Genomic DNA, 15,822 nt, shown 5'->3' with positions numbered 1-15,822 from the left:
TGATGGGATGCACTGATACAGCCACATAAAAGATTATGTTTGCACTTTTTTTCTTTAGAGCATCTTGTTGAGTTTTCGGTGTTTTGTGGTTTGGTTTTTTGGGTTTTTTTTTTGTTTTTTTTTAGTGTTTATATGTTATTCTTTGTTCATTTGAGGGTTTTTTAATTGTCACAAAAAAATACCTGCATGGTTTGGGTCTAAGCTCAGCACACTGGGTCAGACTTGTGTCAGGAACACAGGCTTAAAAGGGCACTTTTGTTCATCAAGTCAAACCACTATCCTGAACATCACATCCAAGATCTCTCCTAAATAAGCAGTCATCTTCCCTCCATATCCTTTCAATTGCAGAGAGAAGCAGCAGGCAACTGTTTCACTGACAAATGTTAGTGATAAAAACAGTGTTCCTGGTTTACTCTAACTAGTTATTTACAGAAGATCAAAATTAGTCACTTGGAGTGGCATTAAATGTGACTGTCATTAGTGAGATTTTTTGTGTAGTGCAGTTTCAAGACCAATTTTCTTTCCTCTTTTACTTGCTATGTGCAGCACCCCAATAGCTTGTGATGCTTTTGGCTGATATCCCTTCTAAGTGTAGTGTGTTGTCAGGTTAAGTGTCCATCTCTTATCGCAGGTGTCCTAGGATTCATTTGGTTTATCTTTTTTGGTTTATCCAACTGACAGTCAATCACAGAAACTTCATTGTAAGTCCTAGAAATCTCTTGCTTTTCAGGACTTTAGGCTAAAGTTGCTCAGGGAACAGGTATTTTCTATTTTCTGATGAAGTGGCAACAGGTAAATGAACTGACATTAGGTCAGTAGTTTCTTCCTTTGTAATTATGCTTCAATTGAATTGATTTAAAGACTAATCATACATGCCCAAACATGGGGGTTTCTAGGTAGCTTAGATGGCCTGTTGTGGTTTTCAGAGCACTCCTCTAACAGACATGATTTTATGGTTCTATTCATGTGTTTGTAGAAACAAAGCTCATATAGACTTCAAACAACTTGTATTTGATTTTCCCTTTAAACCTATGAGTGTTCTCATAGGCAATCCATAATATCCTTGAAAATGCAGGCCGTTGTGATGGAGGAAGCTATGCTCAGTGGCATTTCAAGAAGCCCCACAGTATACTTACCATTATTTTTATCTTGTTTTGGCTGAAGCAGTGAATTACAGGGTGAGACCTCCTTGGTCAAGGACCTGAAAAATACCTATGGCTCATGTGCCATCTACCTTCTCATGATTACACTGCAGTGCCTTGGATCAGCATGCGAGAAGGTTTTTGCTGTCGTGGCCTCAGTATATGTGTGCTCTTCTCCACTCTTTCAACTTTAGGATTCTCTTTGGTGTGAACACCAAAGCCCACACTTGCTGCCTTTTTTATTCTGTCATCAGCTGTTTTCCTTCTAAATATTTTAAAGGGTTTATTTTTTTATTTCATTTTGTTGTTCCATGTGTGGAAGGGGTTGCAAGGAGAAAGTGAGAAATATCTCCTTAATGTGACATTACTGTAGCCTGTCTTAAAACACAAGTCTAGGAAACGCAAAGCTTCCCATTATGAAGATGTTTTGACAACACTGGATGTGAAATATGACTACTTTGTCTACTGTAATGTAAACAGGTTACAAATTCTTAATGAATTTTTAGCTTTTCTTACTTTTGTAGATAATGTCATTCAATACACAGGGCAGAACAGCTCCTATACTGCAAAAAAGGTTGAAGTATTTCTATTGTGTGTGTATAAACTTTACTTGTTCCTTTACTAAATAAGGTAAATAATGCATCTCTTGAGGGGAGGGTGAACCTGCATACCTCAAACATTTCAAGGATCACTGAATTGTTCTGGTCTGACACAGAATGGGGCAGACCCTGCTGGCTCTGTGGAGAGGGATGGACATATCATCTGCTGCAGTTTGGGATGGGATCCAGGTTTCTGCAGGAGAGGGATAAGGAATAAGCTCCTTGCCTGCCATCAGGACAGGAGCGTTTTCAGCTCAGCTGCAGATGCTCCAAGCCAGATCAGAAAGGAGGAGGCATTCAGCCATTAGGATTGTTTCCTCCTCAGGCACGGTTGCCTGCTTCTGGGATGAAGGCAATGGACTGGATGGAAGCAAGCTGCCTGCTGATCTGGCTCCAGGCCTCCCACTGGGCTGCGCTAATATACAGACTTGCTGGCTTATTTTATAATTAAATTTGCATGTTTGGAGTTAATGCATTGTGTGCGTATAAGAGTAGCTTTCTTTTCCACTGAGAGATATTTGTTAAGTTGTATCTTCAGGTGGTTCCGAGCATGCAGAACTAATGACCCCAGCTAGGGACTTTAGGGACTACATTGCAGTAAACTTTTAGGTCATTCTTTTTGCTCAGAAAGAGCTTATTTTAGTTTTTAATCTCTATTTAATTTTTTTTCTTGCTTTCAAAGTTTAACTAACGAGGTCTACACTCTAGTTGTTGTTGCATGGGTGAACAGCCCACACTGCTTGCCACAGTAGGTGTTCTGGACCAGCAGCATATCACATTAGCCTGAACTGCATGGAACTCCTTGAGGGTATATTGAAAAGTAAGCAAGCCTAAAACTTCTCATTTCTCAGCCCTCTATCCTGAAAAGTTTGAAAACTGAGAGAAAAAGCCTATTCAGGAGCAGATACTTTTTGAAAGGGCTTTAACAATTGTGAGTTGATGATTCAAGAAACAATTGATTGATTGAATCATAATAGATGGCCTCTATAATTCTACCTTTTAGCTCCTTGAAAAATTTCTATGCAATAGACTGTCATTATTGTTTTCTCTCACACTGTATTGGCCAAATGAGATTGTCTCCACTCTAGGGGGGCACTGAAACAAAATCTGCTCCTAAATGAGTAAAACCTCACTCAAAGCTAATAAAAGAAATACTTATTTTAATAAAATGATGGACTTTTCATCTAAATATTTAATGATAAAAAATATCACTCTCCCAGCTTCAGTGTTAAGATGACTAAGGTTTAGAGAAGCAGCATTAGTTGCCAAGATGATACAGTAGGTTAATGGCAGGGCAGAAGTAAAACCAAGAATCTGACTCACAGTGTGGCTATTTGATATTTTGAACCCTATTGTCTTGAGTGACTTCTTGGAGGCCATTGAGGAAGTATTTTGCAGAGCAAGAAATAGCTCCCATTTATGCATATTTATAAGATCATTTCCTTAGGAGTGTTTTCTTATCCTCTCTTATTCTATAGTCTCATTTGTTTTCCGCTGGTTCTAATGAGCTTAACCTTTTCCTTGAATCTTGTGTTTGGCTGCTGTCTTTGCCAGCTAATGTTTTTGACAGCAGATCTTTTTCTTCTTTTCCTCCTTTACCTGAAAAAAAGTAGTTGGAGTAAAAGTAGCCTTAGTCTTCTAGCTTATAAAATCTGCAAACTGGTGAGACCCCAAGTTACTCTCCTAGGTCTGTTAGCACAATTTGTGCAATGGAAAATGGCTTCTTCACATTCATAATGTAAGATTTATTAAGCCTAAGGCTTGATGCAGAGAACAGAAAATTTTCATCAATCCAGTGGATATACCTGTGTCCTCTGTGATAGAGATTTTATGTCCAAAAAAAAAAAAAAAAGTAAACACTCCATCCCCCAAACAACCCCAAGTATAGGTTAGTTTTTACTTGGCTCCTTGGCAGATTCTTATCTGTGGCCAGTATTAGCAGAATTGACTCTCTGTTGTGTAGTTTATCAGATTTATGATGTGAGTAAAAATAATGTTTCATGTGTCAAGTTCCCTGGTGTATCTATTAATATCCCCAGTCATTCATGTTATACAAGTAAGGAGATGTTAAAAAAGTTTCTTCTATGTTAGATACATCTATTTACACCCTTCTTGGCTCTGTAACAGAGAAGGTGTTATCCTGTCTCTCTGTGAGGTTGTTCAAATTTAGTCTGTTATGAAAACAAGTTTAAGACAGCTGCTGGGGTTTTCATGGTGAGCAAATGCTTCATATAAAGGAATGAAAAATGTGCCTCATTGCTGTTAGAGTTCCAGGGGGCTCAGGAACTTCCTGTGTAAGGTTGTCCTACAGCTTGTGGCTCTTGGAGGGTTGGCACTGTTTGCATGGTGTGGTAGGTAAAGCATATTCTGGTTTGTGTTAGTAAAAGCTGGATGGCAATGGCAGGTTGAGTAAAGCGTTCAAGCCCCTTCCAGAAGGTTTCAGACCTAAGCATGAGCAGTGAACTTTGAGCCGTAAAATACAAGTGGTCACTTCAAGTTTCACATGTATTTCTATCCATGTCTATAATTTGTTTTAAGAAATTTCAGATGGGTTAGGAAGGAATCTTTCGTGTATGAAACAAATGCTTTCTTGACTTCTGTCTTGTATGAAGGAGAACCTAGATTTCTAGTTTATCAGGCACTTAAGGGAACTTGCAGTGCTCTGACATTTGTCCAGTGGCAGAGAATTATTTAACCTGATAAATGATTAATATAGTCACAAACAGAACTTTGTGAATAGCAAAAACTCTAAGAAAAGAAAATTAAATAGCCACAGGGAAGATAACCAATTAAAACTGTCAGCTGTTCCTTTTTTCAGATTTAAAAATAGTTGTATTTAAAGTGTTATAAGAAGAAATTTTGAGTCTGAACACATACAGTCCAAGTGATTATTAGCCATCAGATCTTAATACCTTGTATAACAGCATGTGGGAACTGATTAATAGCTCCGTAATGGGCCAGTATCTTGTTCCCATTCATGTCTACAATTGTCATGTACTCTCCATATTTTGTCAAAGTCTCTGTGCACATGGTCTCCCTGATCTGAGGCAGACCTAAATCACTGAGAGTAGGTACATTCTCAAACAAAAGAATGAGGAATCAAGGAGTTTCTCTCTTTTAATTTGCTGTTTAGACCAAAACTCTTTATTGGATAAAGTGATTAACAAGAGATGATTTTGCAGTGCAAATTGTGAAAGAGAGAATGTGAGTGCCAGCCTTTATTGTTTTGAACTTCCCTTTTCAGAATAGTAAAATGATATAAGCACTATATAGTAAGGTCAAGCCCAGAAACTACCAATTTTGTGGAACACCCTGCAGGGGCATAAAAAATTTGGGCTTCCTTCCAGCAGGAACTTTGTAATCTTGCTGAAACTCCGACGCTTGAGGGAATTTCTTTGCCACAGAGGGAGCTCTGTTGCTCATTCTTCCTCTTTTTTGCCAGTGCTATCAGACTAACTCTTTGTGTGGCCTCTCTGACAGATGGAAATCACTTAGGAAGGAACAAATGGAATGATTGCATTTTTAGTACAATTCTCTCTTCCAAATCAAAAATAATTTACATTTTTAAAATACAATATTAATAACTCAAGATGATGAAGAAAAATATTAACTAGGAGCTGTTCTGTCTTCCCTTCTGCTAGCAGATTCTTAGGAAGCCCACAGGAGTGTCTCCTGTTTCTCTGAAGGCAGTAGTACTTCTCTTCCCAGTGACATTACTGACTTGACCTGGATCTATAATGGATCCTGAAACTGCTAGCTTGGTGGTGAACAGATATTGCTACTCCATCATCTTTTATTTTCTGAATATTCTCTGTGCTTTTGTTGCAGTTATGATGTTGAGTTTTGTTTTTGTTACCCCTACAGACTGCAAACTAGCATCTTATGCTTAAAATTTTTAAGTAAAATTTTAAAAAAGTAGCAATGTAATATAAATCCTACACTCTGACCTGATGGATACCATCTGATATCCTGATCATATTAGTCAGTCCTGTTGCTAACTATATAGCTCACCTGATTTCCTAAGTGAGTGTTTTAAGGTTGAAGGGACCTTAAAAAACTCATTTGGGACACCTGACTACTCTCTACATCAATATTAAACAGCTCTTTCCCTTTTTCAAAGAGATGTAGCTTCAGCCTGCTCTGTATTGGCACATTCTCCCTTGAGTGTCCTTTCTTGATGTGACAAGAGATTAGTTTACTTTGGCGCTTTTACTTCTTTGTAGTCAAGCCACACTGAGTCACATAATAACAAAACAAAAAAAATCATCTGGGTGTTGACTTAACCTGGAGGCTGATGTTTGGATTTGGTTTATAAATGGTTTTGTTCAAGATATAATTGTTCCATTTAGAAAGAATTGCAAATAGTATAGCAAATGCATATTTTTGTCTTGCGCAACATTTGTGTCAATGTCCTAGAATTGGCATGAATGTAAGTAATTATAAATGAACTTGTCTGTCAGGTTCCCAGTGTGGAAGATTATTTTCCTTTGATTAATGCTTCTGTTGGAAAGAGTGAATATTCAAGTTTCCGCATTTTTTTCAAAATTGGATGTCACTTTGCATAATAGAACTTTTGTGATAGGCATGTTTCTTAATAGTATGTTTTTAGGTAACCACAGTGAAACTGATAGCTCTCCAAGTGGTATGTAATTTCAAGTTGTATAATAAACCAATATATTTGGGAATTAAATCCAGGAATCTAAACACGGCAAGAATACCTTTCATTTTTTTAATCCATAGCCATGTCTGTTACCAACATGTTTTTATATCCCGTGAGCATTGATATATTATCTTCCCATTTCCCAATCACAACCAGTTTCTTTTTAAAAGCTATTTGGCGCTGGCCTATCTTTAAGGGCAATAAGAAAACAATAATGTATAAATTGTTCTCACTCTTCATCCAGGGCTTTTAGGTTTTTGTAAAAGTACTGGGTTTCCCAATGCAGTTAGTGAGTGCTATAACCACTCGGGCACCATAAAATGAGGTATTGGAAAGCTGGAGTGGGTTGCCTGGATCAGGCTACATATCAGTATGAGTGGAAGTCTTTCCCTCCTGGATGGGCTGTTCCAATGCACCTAATCCCTCATGTGGAAGCTGCAAATGCAAATCCAGCTCTAGACTTAAAGACATTAAATTGAGAATTAATATCAGGGAAGAAAGGCTTAAAGGGGATTTTTTTCATTCACATGAAATAAATCCTCCATGCAGTGGCTGATCCAGCTTGATACCCTTAGCAGAAGGGCTGTTGAACAAGCACACTCACTGCTGAAACATCACCAAAGCTATTTAATTTTATCAGAAGGCCTTTGGAATTAGAGGCCAGGAGACAGCTATTAGCTGCTGCTTGTCTGAGTCCCAGCATCATCAGGAATTGTATCCTGCCACAGCTTGCCTGAGCTCTGTAAAGATATGTCAACTTACAGGTGAAAATAATTTTATCCTAAAGAATGATTGTGTAGGATTTGGTGACTTATTATTTTTTTGTAGTCCTTCATAACTGGAAAGGGAAGAAGGGCTGCTTTTTGATGGCATCAGGGCATTGACAAGCCATCACCGGCAGGAACAATAGTTGGCACTTTTGCTATGCTTTTCAGCATTCAAGTACCTCACACGCATCAGTTAATGCTATTCACCTCTCTTGATTCAGCAGCCATTAATTTTCCTCTCCTTCTGAAATGGGAACAATTGCCAGATGTGATTGACAGTTTATTCAGAGCTAGAATTATCTGTACAAAGAGGGAGCTGTGGGTTGGGGTTACTTAACTAAACCTCTCCAATCGCGGTGGGCTGAGTGGGCCGCGGGTGCTGAGGCAGCTCCCTGGCACCTGCAACCAGACGTGACGGAACTGTGGCAGAGGCACAGGAGAACTTTATTTGTCGGTGCCTGGTGAAGAGAGATTTCAATGCTGCACTTGACTTTCAGAGTTCAGATGGAAAATGCAATTATATTTCAAGCAGGCAACACAAGCCGACCACATGTCTTTACATATGGAGTTCAACTCTGGGTATGAACTTATTTTGGATGTGGCACACCTGAAAATAATTCTGGGCTTTAGTGGGATTTAGGTGCTGTTTGGAGGCCAAGTGTGCATCCACCAATCTGTATGAGCAGTGACAGGGGAGACTGCAGGAAAATTATAATGTGTGGCATTCTTTGCTAACAAAACTCTTGGAAAATTCAGGAGAGGAGAAACATTTCTATTGGATTATGCTGTTGTGGTTTTTGTTGTTTAAACCATCCTGTACAGCTGAGTGCAGAACAGTAATCCTTCTACCAAACGTGGGAAGTTGATAATTTAATTACTTTTGTATTAAATTATCTAAATGGATAACTATTGTTTTATTGGGTTTGGGGTTTTTTGGTCAGATGTTGTGTTTTATTTATTTGGGCTTTTTCAAGGCATAAGCTGAATTTATGTTCAGCTATACTATTAGACCATCATTTATCATTCAAACAAGTGAATTTTTAGAGTAATTTTTCACTTGCACTATGATAGTCTCACTCTGTCCCTTTCTTTCATTTTTCCTTGCGGATCTTATCCATATGGAAAAGTACCTGCAGGAAAAAATGGTCAACAGCATAGCTAAAATGTTTCTTGGCAGCTTTCTCTTCCCTCCCCAGTTTTGCAAGAGGCAGTATTTTTCTACCATGTCATGAAAATTCATGTCACCTGATGATTTCATCTCTTAAACAACCTGAATTCTGCTTGATCAGCATGAGGAAGAGAAGATGGTATGGCAGAGCATTTGCTTATACATTTTCAAAGCTCTTAAGAGAAACAGAAGTTAACTTGGGTTGACACAATCCTGTGCCACAGTTCTTTCTTTGTAGTGAAAGTTTTTGTCCCTGGAGGTTTGACTTTACAGAGGGATGGGATTTGACTCTTGACTTTTATGGGCTCAGAGATGAGAGAAGGAAATTCTTGTGGTGTAAGAAAATATGTGTAGCAGCTATGTAACCATGAAAAATCAATTTTTGCTCTCAATATTTAACACACAATTAGAAAATAGTCAGCCTCAGAGACTCTGGTTCCCGAGTGGGTAGACTGAGTCAATGAAGACTAATCAGTTTATTCGAATCAGAAAATCAAGGTACTCTGCAAAACCAGATAGAACATTCTTCCTGATACAGTGATAACTAATTAATATTTCACACTTTTTTCCCCCTTCACTTGAATTTATAGTTCCATTAATTAAAAAGACTAGACAGCTATCTGAACCATATAATACCATCAGTGGGATTACTGACCTAATTTTTTAATTAGAAAATTGAGAGTTTCGGGAATAGTCAACAGCTAGCCAAAATCGCAGTAACAGCTATGGCCACCTGGTAGTAACACTGTTGTTTTCCTAGTTTGCTTTGCTTTTGACCTCCTTAAACCTGCTCAATAGTTTCCTGAAAAAAAAGCAGGTGTGGGAATGAGTGAAGTTCATTCTTTTCTTCTTTTCAGAAATGTGCAGAACCTGATAGTTTATTTGCTTTCTAAAATATTTTCATTTAAACCCACTCATCAGAAGGCTTTTTATCAAAAGACATAATGCCCTGCATTTCACCACTTCCATTGCTTTCTGTTTTGATACTAGTGTATAAAATCATGTGCTGCTTTCTTCTCTTCACTCACTTCAGTTTATCTTTGTACTTTATTAGAGAGCATCTTGGAATAAAGTCAATTAATAGCGTGTCAATAAATTAGCTATGATATATGTTACTTTAAAATCTTTTATTGGCAGAAGTCCCTTAAAGTTTAGGGAAATAGGGAGCAACTTGATCTTTTCTGTTAGATGCTTTCTTTTTCAGCAAGGTTCAAAGGTACTGGGCCAAAGTTTCTCCACCCTGTGACTTCTGAAGACTGAGGCAAGTCCTGCTGAACTCCTGCTGAACTTCTGCTGATGTCCACTGTCCCTCCTGCTTCAAAATATCCGCTGACTTAGTGTTGCTTTCTCTGGCTTGTTTCCAGTCTTCTTCAGTGTCCCTTCTTCTGGGACATGTCAGTCTGTGCCTGGCATCTGTCCCTTTTAAATTTGTGTAATGGCAGAGCAAAATAAAGGTGGTTTTTTTTGAGGGGTAATAATTTTTTTCATCGGTTCCTGCCTTTTGTCAACAAATGGTCCTTACTGGGTTTTTGAAATTGTACAGTCTCTTTCTCTTAAGGAAAGGAGTATTTACTTTAGAGGTCCTCTTACTGCTCAGTAAAATTCACCTACTGTATGTCAATTGTACCTCTGGGCAGGAGTGATTTTCTCCCTGCAGGAATTGTGCCATCACTTTCAGAAGCTGTTCTTTACTGATATGTCCGGTTCCTCTGACAGCTTAGATGGGCATCTGAGTTTGCAACCACAAACCAGAAGTGGCACTAGTCAGGTAACACATTTTAAGACAGCAGTCTGACTTTGCCAAAAAAATAACCTTGTGATCCATCTAGGTTTAGACTAGATAGGAAAAGCCTAGTAGGGAAGCCTCCTTTGTTTCTTCTCATTACTGCTTTGAACACCTTGCTTAACTGGTTTTGACCTTACACACATCTTTGTTTTACTCATGTTTTCTTGACTCTTCCTCCTTTGAAGGTGGTTCATAACATAGTGACAAAGTTGCTTGCTGGCTGGAATCTCTTTAAGTTGCCTGTTTGCAAGATGGAAGACTTGACTTTGCTCTCGCGTGACTGTTTTCCAAAGCCAGATTCTGGCACTGTACCACTCCTCTCCTCCTCCTTGAGTCTTGTCCTGAAGTCTTTCTGCAGCCAAACTTGCCACCATTTTTAGGATGCTGAGGACATCAGTGTGCCTCTGATGTATGTTGTACTTGTGTTATAAATGTGGTTCTGGTGGGCCTGTATTGGAAGAAATATAGTACAATGAAAATGTCACAGGAGTGGTGATGGTGATCAAAACTAGGGAAGTAATTTTGAGAAAGAACTGCTTACACTAGGAGTTTTCAGCCTGAAAATGATACAGCTGAGAAGAGGTACAATTCAGGCATATAAAAGGGGTTGTGTGCAAAGCAGAATTAGTTATCAGTTGTCCAGCACCATTTCTAATACGAGGACTGGGGATTTAAGTGAAGTTCATGTGGTGCAGAGTTAAAGCAAACAAAAAGGGAGATAGTTTTCACACACTGTGCTGTTAAGCTGCAAATTCCATAAGAGGATGTTGATGCTAAAACTGTAAGTCTTTTTGAGAGAAGACTGGAGACATTCATGGAGGAAATAATCTACCAAAGGCTATAACCATAAAAACATTTCCTTTTGGATTCAGTAGTCCCTGAGCCTCCATGTATTCAAGCCTTGAAGAATATGCTGGAAAAGAGTAATTTCTTGCTTGCTCTATTCTTGAGCTGTCCTGTAGGCTTCTATTTTTGTCAGTTTTCAAAGCCAGGATATTGGGTGAAATTCTCTTAGTTTTGTCCTCTTGTGCTTCTATGTTCTAAAGCATCTCAGCAATGATATCCAAGAATATAAAACAGAAAAAAATATTGCGGCATCTTTCTATGGGATCATGGCAGATGCAAGGGTGGTGTAGTTAAGTTTATAGTATTACAGTGTTTCAGTATTTCAAATAAAAGTCCACTGGGTTGAGTATTGTCCTGATAGATGTGAAATCCTTCACATTAGCAAGGGGAGCAAACCCAAATCTCTCAATAGTCTTCCCATTTCTGTACTATGTGAAAGGTGGGCAGCACCCTCTCTTTTTTTTTCTTTTTTTTTTTTTTTTAAGGGGTTAAATATTACAGTATTTGAGTAGCTTTTTCAAGAAGAACCTGCCAGGTGGGCAGCTTTGGGGGAAAGATGCTTACAATCAAGTATCAGGTAAGTGAGAGTGGAGAGCTGTGTCTGGGTGTGCAGTTCACTCCAGAAGGTTAAGATTCAAAAACAGGTGTAACTTCTTGTTTCAGTGACAGCTGAATCTACTCTCATTTTTTACTTTCTTCCTATAATTCCACTAACACAATTGGTCCATCTCCATACTTAACTTGCATTTAGTTAAATTTTGTCTAGCATTTCTCCTAATCCCATTATACCTGTACACTTATACATATTTTGTACAATTATTTTAGCTTGATTGCAGTTTTGCAGTGTTTGTAAAACTGTTCAGAAATCTGATGGAAATTTTCTACTATCTGATGGAAGTTTTTTACTTGTATTCAGAACATAATTTTTCAGTTAGTTGTATAAATTATTATGTTATTTTTGAATATCAGCCACTGTCCTGCTAGCTGAAGAGGTTAATATGAGCTACATATGGAGGAAAAAAAACAAAAAAAAAAGGTGTTCTGTGAGACAAATGTGAACCATTGACAGTTAAAAATCCTTTGGTGTAGATTATATTCGCTTAAAATCAATTTCAGGTGATGGAACTAATGTTAACATACTACTTGTCATTTTGCAGTGTTCCTTTATGACAAGTTAGAGAAACCATTAGAGTTGTCTCAAATTATTATCTTATTGCTAGCTATTTAACTGTTCATTAATAATCTAGAACTTCCTGCAATAAAGAAATGCTTTAATTTTAGAAAATGTCAAAGGATTGAAATTTGAAGCAAATTCTTTTACAGGAAATAGCTTTCTACATGGCAGTTGGCAAATGATATTGTGGCGTAATTTTTTATATATATCATGGAATTTATAATCATTCATAAATATCTTGGGAGACTATTCTCATTTAGGATATTTAAATTCTTCAGTCAAACTCAGAGTGCTCTTTTAAAATACTATATTGAACAGTAATGCTGCAGAGGTTTTAATATGGCATATCCATTTATGCACTTTATATGAATATGCTCTTCTGTCTCTTAGCATTTAAAAATGGCAGACACAGAAAAGGACTGCAGAGGGCCTGTTCATGATATACCTTGCAACATGGTGTCAGTCAGGAATCCTGTCTCCACAAATTTCACCTGGCACAGTTATAAGGAGTCATTGGTCTGCCACTGTTTCATAGGTTCTAAACAGTTGCAGGGTGGTTGTGTTTGCTTCCAGATTAGCCTAGAAAACCGGAAACAAGCCATGCCTCAAAACAAACAAAAAAAAAATTAAAGTAAGAAAATCCAACTGTTATTATCATCTAAATGCCTTAAGAAGCTTGTCGTTCTACTAGGATTAAACCCAAGTCTTACTGAATCCCTTTTTCACTCCCTTCCGTGTGATGTCTGTAAAGCTACCTGGTTTTGCAGCATTTCCATTGCTCCACTGATACTGCACTTTGTGTCTCTTAAACAGTACTGGTAGACTAATCCACAGTTCTGAAGTCAGGTACTTTCCAACAGGAATCAGTATGTTTTTAAATAAGATGGAAAACTTGGTGACTTATAATCTGAATTTATCAGTTGAAAGGGTGAAAATTTCTTCTTTTGGCACTAGTGACATAGATTATATTGACTTAGGTAGCATCTTCAAAAGAGATGGTTTGGGGGGTCTTGGGGGGCTTGATGTTTTTTGGTGTGTTTTTGTTGGATTTTTTTGTTTTGTTTTGTTTTTTGTTTGGTTTTTTTTCTTGGTTGATTGGGGTTTGTTGGTTAGTTTGGGGGTTTTTGTGAGATTTGTTTTTTTCTTTCACTTTTAATTGGAGCTGATCAGAAGACAGAAATTTTGTTCTGTGGCTATTATAAGATTTAGGAGTTTTACTTTTTTTCTGCAATGAGAAATCTATTTGAAGCATTCATGCCTATTTTGATTATATCATGTACTTCTCCCTCTTTCAAAAAATTAGCGGGAGAATTTGAGCTATCCAGTTTTAATGGTGCTGTATCTTCATTATATGGTCCAAAGACAGAATCATTTCATCTATAGTTTCTGATGGTCCCTAGTCTATAATTCTAAAACACTTGCGTGTGAAGAAAAGAAAATACACATAAGAAGGAATGGAAAGAGATGATGTTAGGCTACCTGTTTTTATGATGACCCCAGTAAACTGGGCACATTTTCCTTCTTTTAATGTGTATTTCATTAAATACCTCATTGACTCTAGTCACTTTAATCCATCACTCACTGGGAGGCTTTTTTTTTTATAGAAATTTTCAAGATGACTGCATAATTACTCTGGAAAACAAAGATGTGCATCTGTAGAAAAGATGCAATGATACAGCTGTCATTCCATACTAAAATCTTGTAGATGTGAAATTGCCCTCAGCTGAAAAATACAGACTCTTTTGCAGAGAATTCTAGTCACTTATATGATTTCTTAAGATCTCTATTAATACATCCTTTCTAGTCATGCTAAAGCTGAGAACACAAATGTTTGTCATATAAGTGGGGAATTTTTATTCTTTTTACTCGGTGAAAGTGTGCAAAGTTGAACTATTATGATGATTAATTTTGAATTCCTTTATTTCTGCAGTACTATCGAAAAAAGTCATAACTCAAATTGCTGGAGTCAAGCCTAAGAGTGTCATGGCAGATTGTAACTTAGGTATTTTGAAACATTAGTTGCAAGTTTCATTCTGGAAATAATTGGCCTCTTTTATACTGCTCTCTTATACCAAACTTGCTGATACACTCCTTTCCTTCTGCCTTGTATTGTTAAAATAAAAGCTTTAGAAGCACAGAAGGTAAAAATTAATATGTGTATGCGTATTTCTCAACAAATTACTTTGTCCAAGTAAAAGACTTGTCTGAAGCCAAATAATTTTCATTAGAAATATCTGGAAATCGATGCCTTTTTTCTTAGAGTTGAATTAATTCCAAATTTTACATTTGCAAAATGCCCATAACTTATTTTTCAAGTTCAAAATCAAACCAAGATGTGACAGAAGAAATCAGCTGGAATGTTGTTAAGTGTAGCAAAACATACCTACTCAACTAGCCAGTGCTTGATTTGTCATTCTGCCAGAAATTTCTCCGATATTAATGTTGATAACCAGGTGACATAAGAACATTTGTGACATGTATATTCAAAATTTATACCCAACTGTCCCCTTTTTATTCTACATCCCTAATTGAGGATTCTACATCTGTATTGAGGATCACAGCTAGAACCTGAGAAGAGTTGAGGTTCCACTGGAGGAAATAATTACATACTCACAGTAGAAAAGAGTTAATGCATCATCTTTACAGTGAATTTCATTCATAATCCTACTGTAATTTCATCACATCACTGTGATGAAAACAACAATTTTCCAATTTAGGGGTTAATCCATTAAAATTCAAAGGATAAAACAAGATGTTTCATGTGTTGCTTCGCTGTCTTTGCTCTTATCAAAGTTTCTTCATAGTTAAATTATGGTATGAAAATGAGAGAAGATGCATATTCAGCATAGAGTTGAAGATTAATGGTGTTTCAGCTGAACAGTTCTACTGCCCAAGAAAGTATTCGACTCCCAAGAATATCATGTTCAGATTGGTCAAATGTACAATTTCAGCATTCTGTATCACTCAAAAATTACTTTATTCGGAACTTGGTTTTAAGAAACACTAAAATGTAGCTTGCAGATGTAAGTTATTGAGGAGGACAAATAGCATAAGGATCTGCTAGACATATTTAGAAATTACTGGCTCTGTTTCTTATACATCTGTTTTAATTATTCTGTGGGACCTTCAGAACCAATGGTTGCATATATGTTGTCCCTGAAACTCAATATTATTTAAATGTCTTTCTAAGTAGACCCATGATTATACAAATAAAGAGATGCCAAATAAAGCAAATATCACTGTATAGACTTTGCACAGTCATAAATTTACCTTGAAAGATACACAGTTTTTTAAATTGTGTTTCCCTTTTCATTCCTTTTACAGATTTCTGGAAAATTTTCTGTAGTAATCAGAGGTCAGTCAAATAAAACACTTGATCAAAAGGTATGGTTAATTAATGAGTTCTGGTATCTTCACTTGAACAATTCTAGCCTCAATTAAGGGTTAGAGATGCAAAATACCTGAAAATAATGTAATATTGAAGCAGCAGGTCTTGTGTTTTAAATTTGTTCAGGATAATGCTGCATCCACTAACTATTGCTGTCAGCTATCAATTCCTTTCAGGGAATGGATTTACACTGAGTACAGAGCAGAGCCTAAAAATGTTGCATCAATCTGCAGTGCTCCCACCAGAAGTGTGTACAGAAACAAAGTCTAAAAACTGAAATCAGATTCTGTAT

The 15,822-nt window shown here is 37.1% G+C and overlaps 1 protein-coding gene across 7 annotated transcripts in view; it reads left to right on the top strand.

Annotated features, from left to right (window-relative positions):
* The window catches only part of PHACTR1 (phosphatase and actin regulator 1), a 300,542-nt gene that overhangs the window by 65,262 nt on the left and 219,458 nt on the right, over window positions 1-15,822 (top strand). The gene's annotated exons all lie outside the window — the stretch shown is intronic.

This window comes from Passer domesticus, chromosome 1 (assembly GCF_036417665.1).
Source record: "Passer domesticus isolate bPasDom1 chromosome 1, bPasDom1.hap1, whole genome shotgun sequence".
In the NCBI taxonomy this organism is placed as follows: domain Eukaryota; kingdom Metazoa; phylum Chordata; class Aves; order Passeriformes; family Passeridae; genus Passer; species Passer domesticus.
Note: the sequence above shows the minus strand (reverse complement) of the source record. Positions and strands in the feature narration are given on the sequence as shown.